Source organism: Bidens hawaiensis, unplaced genomic scaffold, assembly GCF_021521415.1.
Source record: "Bidens hawaiensis isolate Kalapana, Puna unplaced genomic scaffold, B.hawaiensis_p1.1 tig00037178_1, whole genome shotgun sequence".
NCBI classification, from domain to species: Eukaryota; Viridiplantae; Streptophyta; class Magnoliopsida; order Asterales; family Asteraceae; genus Bidens; species Bidens hawaiensis.
The window spans coordinates 58,524-70,313 of record NW_027496475.1 but is presented as its reverse complement, the minus strand read 5'-3'; the positions used below and the strand labels follow the sequence as shown (position 1 = coordinate 70,313).

The 11,790-nt window shown below is 32.3% G+C and overlaps 1 pseudogene across 1 annotated transcript; it reads left to right on the top strand.

The window, feature by feature from the left end:
* Window positions 1–539: 539 nt before the first annotated feature.
* LOC143589030 (histidine kinase 3-like) lies at window positions 540–10,355 on the top strand (annotated as a pseudogene). The gene is made up of 11 exons (XR_013145201.1): window positions 540–1,056; window positions 2,777–3,043; window positions 4,043–4,212; window positions 4,318–4,530; window positions 5,538–5,724; window positions 5,797–5,848; window positions 6,445–6,674; window positions 6,756–6,854; window positions 8,211–9,283; window positions 9,379–9,712; window positions 9,989–10,355. The product of XR_013145201.1 is annotated as a histidine kinase 3-like (transcript).
* The last annotated feature ends 1,435 nt before the right edge of the window (window positions 10,356–11,790 follow it).

The window sequence follows — 11,790 nt, the reverse complement described above, 5'->3', positions numbered from 1 at the left end:
ATCATTTTCTTCCTTCATTCAATAATAATCACACACCCTCTCAAGATCTCCAGTCAAAACCCTTCAAATAATTACTCATCTTCATTTAATTAGTAGGCCTAAACCCTCATTAATCATCTGGGCTTTCTTTAATTTTTATTAAAGATTATAAAGATACTTTCTTTTTGTATTAATAATTGATTCCCCATCTGGGTTTAGCTTCATTTTTATTCCCACTTTGGAATCTTGATTTTGCTCTCAAATTTCAAGATTTTGATAAGATGGAATAATATTAATAATAATAATATTAATATTATTCACTTAGTTTTTGAGCTTAGAAATTGTTGGATCCTTGATTAACAGTTTTTAAGCTTACCCTTTTCATTAAAAAAAAACTATTAATTTTTAATTTTATATATAATTATATATACATAGGATCCTTAATTAGACAGTTTAGACTGTTTTTAAGCTTACCCTTTTCATTTTTTTTTAAAAATATTAATTTTTAATTTTATATATACATATATACTGTTTGAGAACTTGAACTTTTTTTTTAAAAAAAATAAAAATTGTTTTTGTGGATGAGTTTTATCCATTTGATTGGATTTGGCTAAAAGTGGGACACCTTGTATTGATGCTATGTTACTCATTTCTAACAGTGATCTCATTGAATTCATTATTCATTAATGATTCACAAATGAAGCCAAATAACAATAATAATAATAATAATAATACCAAAAGTTACAACCTTTGGATCAAGTTTCTTGAAATCTTTCAAGAAACACATCCAAGATCCATCAATATTATCAATATATAGGGTGTGATAAGTTTAGGAAAACATGGTGGAAGAAGCTTTTGATCTTGTGGATTGCATTTGGTACACTTGTTTCTTTATGGGTGTTTTGGTACATGAGATCTCAAGCTTTGGAGACTAGGAAAGATAATTTAGGAAATATGTGTGATGAAAGAGCTAGAATGCTTCAGGATCAGTTTAATGTTAGTTTGAATCATGTTCAAGCTATGTCTATTTTGATCTCAACTTTTCACCATGGGAAGAATCCTTCTGCTATTGATCAGGTATGAGTAATTGAATATCACTCTGTTTTTGTATAAAGTTTTAATCTTTTTGTGTTTTAGTTGTTAAGTATGTTGGTAATCTAGTTGGAGGGTTTTAGGTAGTTAATCTTTTGAAGTCTTTTTGTTTGTTTTGCTGGATTAGGGTTCATAATTGCATGATTTAGTGTAATTAAGCTTTAAGTCAAGTACTCTGTTTTTGTATAAAGTTTGAATTTTGTTTGTGTTTTAGTGACTAATTATGTTGGTAATCTGGTTTGGGGGTTTTGGGTAGTTAATCTTTTGAAGTTTTTTTATTTATTTATTTATTATTATTATTATTATTATTATTATTATTTTGAATTAGGGTTCATAATTGCATAATTATGCAATTATGCTTTAAGTCAAGTACTCTGTTTTTGTATAAAGTTTGAATCTTTTTTGTGTTTTAGTTGTTAAGTATGTTGGTAATCTAGTGGAGGGTTTTGGGTACTTAATATTTTGAAGTCTTTTATTGTTTGTTTTGCTGGATTAGGGTTCATAATTGCATAAGTTAGTGTAATTAAGCTCAAGTCAAGTACTCTGTTTTTATTTTAGTAAATAAAAAATGGAACCTTTTTTGTGTTTTAGTGGCTAATTATGTTGGTAATCTGGTTAGAGGGTTTTGGGTACTTAATATTTTGAACTATTTTTTGCTTGTTTTGCTGAATTAGGGTCCATAATTGCATAACTTAGTGTAATCAAGCATTAAGTCAAGTACTCTGTTTTTGTATAAAGTTTGAATCTTTTTTGTGTTTTAGTGTTTGATATTATGTTGGTAATCTGGTTAGAGGGTTTTGGGTACTTAATATTTTGAAGTCTTTTGTTTGTTTTGCTGATTTAGGGTTCATAATTGCATAATTTAGTGTAATTAAGTTTTTAGTCATGTTTGTGTTTTAGTGGTTAATTATGTTGGTAATCTGGTTTGGGGGTTTTGGGTAGTCAAAATTTTGAACTATTTTTTTGCTTGTTTTGGTGAATTAGGGTTCATAGTTGCATAATTTTGTGTAATTAAGCTGAGTCAAGTACTCTGTTTTTTTTTATTTAAATGAAAATGGAAACTTTTTTGGTTCTAGTGGTTAATGTGTAGTAAATTCAGTTGGAGGGTTTTCAGTTGCTTAATGCTTTGAATTCTTTTTTGTTGTCATTAAAAAGAAATGAACAATTTGGTTAATTTTTTTGAATTAAGGTATCAATTTAGTGTAATCAAGCAATCAATTTTTTTTTGACATAAAAAAAGTTAGATTTAGTTAATTTTGGGGCTTAATATTTTGAATGCTTTTCTGTTGTCACTGAAAAGGAAAATGAACAATTTTGTTTAACTTTTTTAACTAGGGTTCGGATTCGGACAATTTAGCTTAATTAAGCAATGAATTATGTGCTCTCTCTTTTTCCTCTTTTTGACACATAAAAATCAAAATTTTCTTAAATGTGTTAATTCATCTTAATTCTTTTTTCCTTTTTTTTAAATGGGAAATTGGCAAACTTAGTTATATTATGTAATTAGTGTTCCTATTAGACAATTTAGTGTAATTAAACATTTAATCAAGTATTTTGTTTTTCTATAAAAATGCAATCTTTGAGTTTGTAGTACTTGAATCTATTGGGTTGAAGTATTTTCTTGTATTTTAAAAAGGGAGCCAAAAAGTTGGTTAATTTTGTTACATTAAGGTTTGTAATTGAACAACATTTGTGGAATTAACAGGAGACATTTGCAAAGTACACGGAAAGAACCGCGTTCGAGAGACCACTAACGAGTGGGGTGGCGTATGCAGTAAGGGTACTTGATTCCGAAAGAGAACAGTTTGAGAAACAACAAGGATGGACCATAAAGAAAATGACCCCGGTTAATAAAGACAAATATAACCCTGAAGAACTTGAGCCGTCACCAATCCAACCGGAATACGCTCCCGTTATCTTTGCACAAGAGACTGTTGCTCATGTCATTTCTCTTGACATGTTGACCGGAACGGTATGAATATTTTATAAGATAATCAATAATGAAACAAGTGTAAAAGATAGTGTGTAGCGACTAGGCTCGAGCTCGGCTCGTTTAACAGAGCTCGAGCTTGACTCGTTTATTTTTTCAAGCTCGGGGTTATCTAATTTAACATTTATTGATTAATTTATCTACATTTTTAATTGTTATATACATATATATTAATAATAGAGTAACTTGTGATTTTCGTCCTCGTGGTTTGTCAAAATCTGCGGTTTTAGTCCAATAGTTTTAAATTTGCGATTTTCGTCCATGCGGTTTCATTTTACTTGCAATTAAACCCGAATTCACTAACCCCGTTAAGTCTGGTCGTTAAACCCATCAGCGTGCCTCAGTTTTGTTCTTTTTCTCCCAAAATAAACCTCAGTACTAATTTGCAAGTCCCCTCACGTGAGAGGCTAGGTTGTATTTTTGGGAGAAAAAGGACAAAACTGCCCCTCACGTGAGGGGCACGCCAGACTTAACGGGGTTAGTGAATTCGGGTTTAATTGCAAGTAAAATGAAACCACAGGGACGAAAATCACAAATTTAAAACCATTGGACTAAAACCGCATATTTGAACAAACTACAGGGACGAAAATCACAGTTTACCCTTAATAATAGTTATTGTACACTAACCTAACCTACATATATATTAATAATAATTTTTATATATGACTTATTATATATTATTTAGTATTTCTATCATAATTCAATATATAATAATAATTATATAAATATATTTGATATATTAAAAAGGAATAATATAAATAAGACGCTTGTTTAGGCTCGCGAGCTAGCTCGATAAGCGGAGCTCAAACTTGGGCTCGTTTATTATATAAGCTTATTTTTAGCTTGAGCCCGTTTAAGCTCAGCTCAATTCAAGCTTTTAGCGACCCGATCTCAAGTAGCTAACTAGTTACTTATTCAAGAGTTTGTATGTCAAATAACCTTTGATTATCTTATGCTTATTCATGTTTGCATGATCAACAGGAGGACCGTGAAAACGTGTTGCGTGCAAGGGAGTTAGGAAAAGGAGTTCTCACAGCTCCGTTGGAACTAATAAAGTCAAACCGACTTGGAGTTATTTTGACTTTTGCTGTTTATAAACGAGACTTACCGTCTAATGCTACGCCAGAGGAAAGAATCGAAGCAACCGACGGGTAATATTTTTAAACCTCATTAGATTATATTAAAAAATAAAAATGGTGAAAATTTACGAGACAAAGTGATTTATCGTTGAATGTTGACTTTTTGGTCAAACTCAGGTACCTTGGTGGAGTATTTGATATTGAATCATTGGTGGAGAAATTGCTACAACAACTTGCTAGCAAGCAAACCATTTATGTGAATGTTTACGATACAACTAATATATCAAACCCTATTAGCATGTATGGTGTTGATGCTACGGACACTGGTTTGCAACATGTTAGTCCTCTTAACTTCGGTGACCCGTCAAGAAAGCATGAGATGCGTTGCAGGTGATTATTACCTTACAACTACAATTTTTCTATTTACATGTACGCATGTGTGTGTGTGTGTGTATATATATAGGTAAGGATCCTAAGAGAACAATTTGAAAATTGAGAACTTTGAAAACCATTTTGGACCACTAAGAAAACCTCTGAAAAAATTATAAAACAAAAATTTTAAAAAACTAAAAAAACCAAAATTCTTATATTTCATTCTGGTTTCATAAAAAAAAAAACTTCGTATTATACACATGTGTATAATTTCATTTAATCTCTAGTTACGTAATGTACACATATGTACATTATCATTTACCTTAAAATGTACATGTGTATAAAAAAAAACATACATGTACATGTGTACATAGTATACATATATATATAATTTAGCTAATTTGTAACTTTTTTTTATGAAACCGGGATGATAAATAAAAATTTTGGGTTTTAACCTTTTTTATTTTTGCGTTTTTTTTTGTTTTATGATTTTTTTTATTTTTGGGTTTTTTGTGGTCCAAAATGGTTCTCATAGTTCTCAATTTCATATATGTACATAGTATACATATATGTATAATTTAGCTAATTTGAAACGTTTTTTTTATAAAACCTGGATGATGAATAAAAATTTTGGTTTTTTTTATTTTTGCGTTTTTTTTAATGATTTTTTTTATTTTTGGGTTTTGTATGTATAGTAGTTGCATATGTATCCACAAGTTAACTTGTTTTACATGTAACACATCCTTGATTCCAATAAAGATTTTTTTCAAGATCTTGTTGACTAAATGTGTTTTCCCCAAATTACCCTTTTGCAAGAATGATCAAGTTATAATGGTTTTAAAGGGGCATGTTGTAAATGGCAAAACTACCCTCAAATGATATTTATATATAAAATAAATTAATTAAATGATTTGTTATTAAGGGTCCTTAAAGTTCTTAAATTATTTAAAAATGATCGTTCTCATATATATATTCCGATACAAATGAGGAATTGTGTAGTATTTAATGTTATTTTGGTCATACAGATTTAAACAAAAACAACCGTGGCAAACCTTGGCAATATCAACTTCTGTTGGTATTTTTGTGATCACATTACTTGTTGGGCATATTTTTCATGCAACTATAAATAGAATAGCGAAAGTTGAAGACGATTATCACGAGATGTCAGAGCTCAAAAAACGCGCCGAGGCTGCTGACGTGGCTAAATCCGAGGTATTTATCGTGCAACCAAAATTTGAATCTTTACTTTAGTCTTTTCTTACTTCTCATTTTTTTCTTTTGTAGTTTCTTGCTACCGTTTCTCATGAAATTAGAACCCCGATGAATGGTGTTCTTGGTAAGTTATTTTGTAAAGTTCATTACTTTTTTTGTGCATTTTTACCATTGTTTTAAAAACCGGTTAAAACTGGCCGGTTTAAACCGGATTTCGCACAGTAGGTTGGTATTTTGAGTCCGGTATTTTTGGCCGGTTTGCTAGATTTGTCTAAAATACCGGTTTTTACCGGCAAACCGGTTTTATGTCCGAGAATTTTTTGATATTTGCGGCCCTTATTTTTTCAAAATTACTTTTAATCCAACAATTAACATTCAGACGTGTAAACTTTAGGGCTATTATTTAAAAAAATTGAATGTTTTTGCAGAATTTTTTTTAATATGAATTAACTTTTTAATTACTTTTTGTTATGGAATCATTTACTTTTGGGTTATTTTTGGATTAAAGTTACATTTATAGAAAATTATTAGGTAAAACTATTCAACCGGTTGAACCCTCCAGTATAATCCGGTTCAACCGGCTGTACCATTTTTTAGCTCAATCCAGTATAAGTAAAATACCTGTTTTTAAAACATTGATTTTTACCCTTTAAAAAAGTTTCTTGAATCTTTATTTTTTTTAAAAATTTCTTGTTTTTTGTTTTTTTGTTTTTACTTTAGGGATGCTGGATATGCTTATGGACACAGTTCTCGATGTAACACAACAAGATTATGTTAGAACTGCTCAAGCGAGTGGAAAAGCTCTTGTTTCATTAATAAATGCTGTTCTTGATCAAGCTAAAATTGAATCGGGAAAACTTGAGCTCGAAGCGGTTCGGTTCGATCTTCGGGAAATTTTTGATGATGTTTTGTCATTATTTTCCGGGAAATCTCAAGAAAAAGGAATTGAGGCAAGAATTTAGATATTTACCTTTTCTTTATTTTTTAACTTGATGTAAATTTTTTTTTTTCTAATTTGTGCATAATTGCAGTTGGCGGTCTACATATCGGCGAAGGTCCCGGAAACTTTAATCGGTGATCCAGGGCGCTTTCGTCAAATTATTACAAATCTCATGGGCAACTCGATTAAGGTATGGTATATTTTTATTTGTGTTTGTTGGATAATGAGTCAAAATGGGTTGGGTTGACTTTCCTAAGAATTTTTTCATTATTTTTTTATAATAAATAGTATACTATGATTAAATAAATAATTGTTAAAATAAAAAATAATGATCAAATTTTTTTAGGAGGTTATAAACACTTGATTTATTATGCTACAAGTGACTTTGAAGTTTGAACTTCTTATAGTTATTTATATTTTAATTTAACCGGTTTGACCCGTAGTCAATAAAATAAAAATCAAAGTTGACCCGTTTTAGCTTTTCACATGAACGGGTCGGGTTGACATGAAATACTTTCTGGTTAGTTAAAAAAAATCACAACTAAAAACTTAATAAAAAAAAGAAAAAAGTAAAAACACAAAAATGTTTCCACCGTCATTCTAAAAAAACACAATGGTAAGTGAAAAAATTCGTCGTGTATTTTTGTTTATCATTGTGTTTTGTGTTTACGCCCTGCTTGCGTAAACACAATTACGCCCTGCTTGCGAGATTAGTAAAATAACGTCAAAATTACGCCCTGATTAGTAAAAAATTCGTCGTGTTTTGTGTTTACGCCCTGCTTGCGGTGCGCGCATATAATGTATATATGTGTGAACCCTCGGGTGGGCAAAAGTAAAATTGCACTAATTTTGACGTTATTTTACTAATCTCGTGAAAATAACGTTAAAAGTGGCGGAAGGTTAATCAGGCATCATGTGGTGGCGTTGATAGCCGAAAGACAAGGGCACATGCACCAATCAGCCGGTGTCCCGATGATTGAGTGCTATGTGCCTTATGTCCAAGGCTTGATGTAAAACTACTATCGAGCCGGGGGTCTCACCGGAAGCAGCCTCTCTATCCCTATGGGATAGAGGTAAGGCTGTCTACATCTTACCCTCCTCAGACCCTACCATAGCATTGCTATTGGTGGGATATACTGAGTACGATGATGATGATGATGATGATTGTGTTTTGTGTTTATTTTCGTCATTGATTATGTCTTTTTTCCTTTACACTGTGCCTTTTTTTCTTTATATTGTGTTATATTACTCAACATTGTGCTACATTTTGTTCGGCATTGTGTTATATTTTGCGATCTATTGTGTCTTTCTTTAGTTATAACTGTGTCTTTTGTTCATTTTCGTCATTGTGTCTTATCGTCAATTTTTTTTTTGTCATTTTTTTATTATTTTTTTTGGAACGGGAATGATGGCGGAAACAATTTAGTTTTTTAATTTTTTTCGTTTTTTATTTATATTTTGAGTTATGATTTTTTTATTATTTTTTTGAATTTATTTTTAAGGGATTTTTTACATGAACTAATTATTACCATATTAACCGCTATAGTTCACCGAAAAAGGACACATCTTTGTTACGGTGCACCTTCTAGAAGAAGTTGCAGAGTCAATAGACGTAGAAACCGAACCGTCTTCAAAAGACACGTTAAGTGGACTGCCTGTAGCCGATAGAAACCGAAGCTGGGAAGGATTCCTACCCGCGGGTCAAGTTGACGACCCATCCGAATCCGTAACTTTAATAATATCAGTCGAAGATACCGGTGTCGGGATCCCGCTAGAAGCACAACACAGAATCTTTACACCCTTTATGCAAGTGGGCCCGTCTATTTACCGTATGCATGGAGGCACCGGTATCGGGCTCAGCATCAGCAAGTGTTTGGTCAACTTAATGAACGGTGAGATCGGGTTCGATAGTGTCCCGCATATTGGGTCAACTTTCACTTTCACCGCGGTTTTTTCTAACCCGAACGAGGTAAAACTCAACAGTCAACCAAAGTCAAAGCCGGAGTTTTGCGGCATGCAAGCGGTTGTTGTTGACCCGAGACCCGTACGAGCCGAGGTGTCGAGATATCACATTCAACGGCTAGGAATGCACGTGGAAGCCGTCTCGAGTTTGACCAACGTGTTGTCAATGTTGACCAACGGAAGTCAAACCGTACACGTCGTGTTAGTCGAGGAGGAAGTTTGGGATCGGGATTCGAGTAATTCGTCGGTGTTTTTTTACAAATTAAGAAATTTGGATAATCCTCCAAAGTTGTTTATTTTAACGAATTCGATTGGTGGGTCCCGCCAGTACAACGGGATATGCTCGCCAGCTGTCATAACGAAGCCATTAAGAGTAAGCATGTTGGCGGCTTCGTTACAACGGGCAATGGGAAGTAACAGAAGCAATGAGAGAAATGGTGAAATACCGAAATTATCCTTGTCGAAATTATTAGTCGGCAGGAAAATATTAGTGGTCGATGATAATAATGTAAATCTTCGGGTTGCTGCGGGTGCGTTAAAGAAATACGGTGCGGAGGTTGTGTGTGCGGAAAATGGTTGGAAAGCTATTTCTTTATTAAAACCGCCTCACTCGTTTGATGCGTGTTTTATGGATATCCAAATGCCAGAAATGGACGGGTAAGGATAATATAATATAATCTAATATAATATTAATATTTTTTTTAATGTTAAATTTTTATAATATTACATATATTTTTTTTCTTGAATTTTAGGTTTGAAGCGACAAGAATGATACGCGACAACGAACAAGAAATAAATACTCGTATCCAACACGGGAGCTTACCGTTACAAGATTATGCAAATGTTTCAAACTGGCATGTACCGATTTTAGCCATGACTGCCGACGTCATCCAAGCTACACATGAACAATGCCTTAAATCTGGGATGGATGGTTATGTTTCTAAACCGTTTGAAGCTAACCAACTATATCAAGAAGTTTCTCGGTTTTTCCTATAGGTCGATTCAACCTCGTCGGCCCCACAAAAATTGACCAAATTGTGCGTGTTTTTAGACATTTTTGGTAACGGGGCCGTTTTCTTCACAAGGGTGAGTTATTATTATTAAATATTATGTGATATGATCAAATACAACTAGATTTAACGTACTAATCGTATAAATAACTAGAGTTATTATTATTACTCTGCAGTTTTTTAGCCAGAGTAATTATTATTACACTTCCTTTTTTGTAGTATAATTACTTAAGTTCAAAACTGCATAGTATAATAATTACTCTAGTTATTCGTAAGTTTAGTAGGTTAATATATTATTATTGTCATAAAATTTAATATTATTATTATTATTATTAATGGACTTTCATTTCAGGAAACTAGTTACGGTGACGTGTGATGTACATACAAAAATCATTTGTTGGTGGAAATATGTTGATTTTGTAGAGCGAGTTTAGATACAGAAACCGATTCATTTGCCATCACGTAGTGTTTGATCTATATTTTCAAGTTATCGGAAAAAGGAACGGGTTTGGAAGTTGACTTTTTCGGTCAACTTTGAACTTCATCTTCTTCAGGTTTCGCTATTTAGTTTGCGTTAGTTGATGCAACCTCACAAGTGGACGAAAGAAAGAATGTATTGTGGTATATATAGTTTGTAACTTTATAATAAATACGCTTAAATGTATGTAGTAATGTATACGTATGATATACGATTTTCAGGAAGGTTGTTTTAGATACCGAAATTTACCCTGTTGATCAGTTTCTATAATCGATGATATAATGGAAACAAGGAAATATGTAATACCTGATAATCCAGTGATGTTTGAGATTGACATCTTCTTAATCTGATCGAGTTCCCCTTTAGGGTGTATGGTTAGGATGGAGATTAGGTGTTCTTGATGAACACGATTTGAGAGAGAGAGGTAGGGGATGATTCTTATGGTGTTATTATTCATCATTCGTTATTAACCTCCCTAGTAAGCTCTCTATATATACACCCAAGGGGAAACCCTATTAATGTTAGTAAGGGTAATTCCGTCCATCAAGGATTTACCAGTTATAAACATAAGGTTATTTAGGTCAATGATCAATAATAAGATAAATAATTATAAGGGCCATATATAAATATATATAAAATATATTTATTCTAACATTCTCCCACTTGGCCTAGTAATTATTTATTATGAGCATTAGATTAGTCTGATCAGAGGTTAATACTCATTTTAGTTCTAAACCTAAATTGCAGCAGAGAAATACAGTCGTTGAATCAATATTCGACTCAGGACCCCCATTAATCATACTACAACTCAAATTTAAAACCTAACTTTAGGATCAAATTGACAAATAAGCCCTTACCGTTGATTTGTATAATTAGTGTCTATACGTCTTTAGGCATGCATGAACGTATTTAGAGACAAAACAAATTTTCAACGTATGAGGAAAAATTAATAATTAATCATTCATAGTACGATACGCAGTTGCGCTTGGTCATTGGTAAAACCCGTCTCTATTATTGGCCATTTAGGAGACTTATGGGTGACAGACCTTTAATTAGTGGATCCATAAGCATATCATGAATGCATTCGATACAAAAGTTTAGTTTCCTCTATTTGTTCTTAAGTCATAAGCGAACAATAATTTAGACTTGTATCGAATTCTAATGCAGCCCCGCTTGAACTGTTACTGTTCAAGAAATAAGGGTAGCTGACTTTATCACAATAAGTCTTCAATATTGGATTTATATGAAGTTAATAAATTATGAGTCAACTGATAAAGTTTTCCAACAACATTTAGTGACACGTTGCGTTATGATCAGCAACATATTATGTCATTATAACTTAGGTCGTTGTTATCAGTTAGTTAGGACTCCTTCATGAGATAGTAATGTCTGCTGACATAAGGATATACCCAGAAGTTGACAAAGTTAGAATATTAGTAGTCAACCGTTTTTTTAGTTCTCACTTCTTCTTCTTTAAATTATTGTGTCTCGTTTCTTAGAGATATTGTGATATTTTATCAGATGCTTCACAATAGAAATAATTAGTCTAGTGTTTAGCAATGTGACCAATATCTAAACGAGTATAGATTTGAACCTTCTTAAGGCATCTAATTAATGATGCATAAGGAAATAATCTCATTTATCCTATTAGCCTCTAAAGGAGAGCAATATTGTAT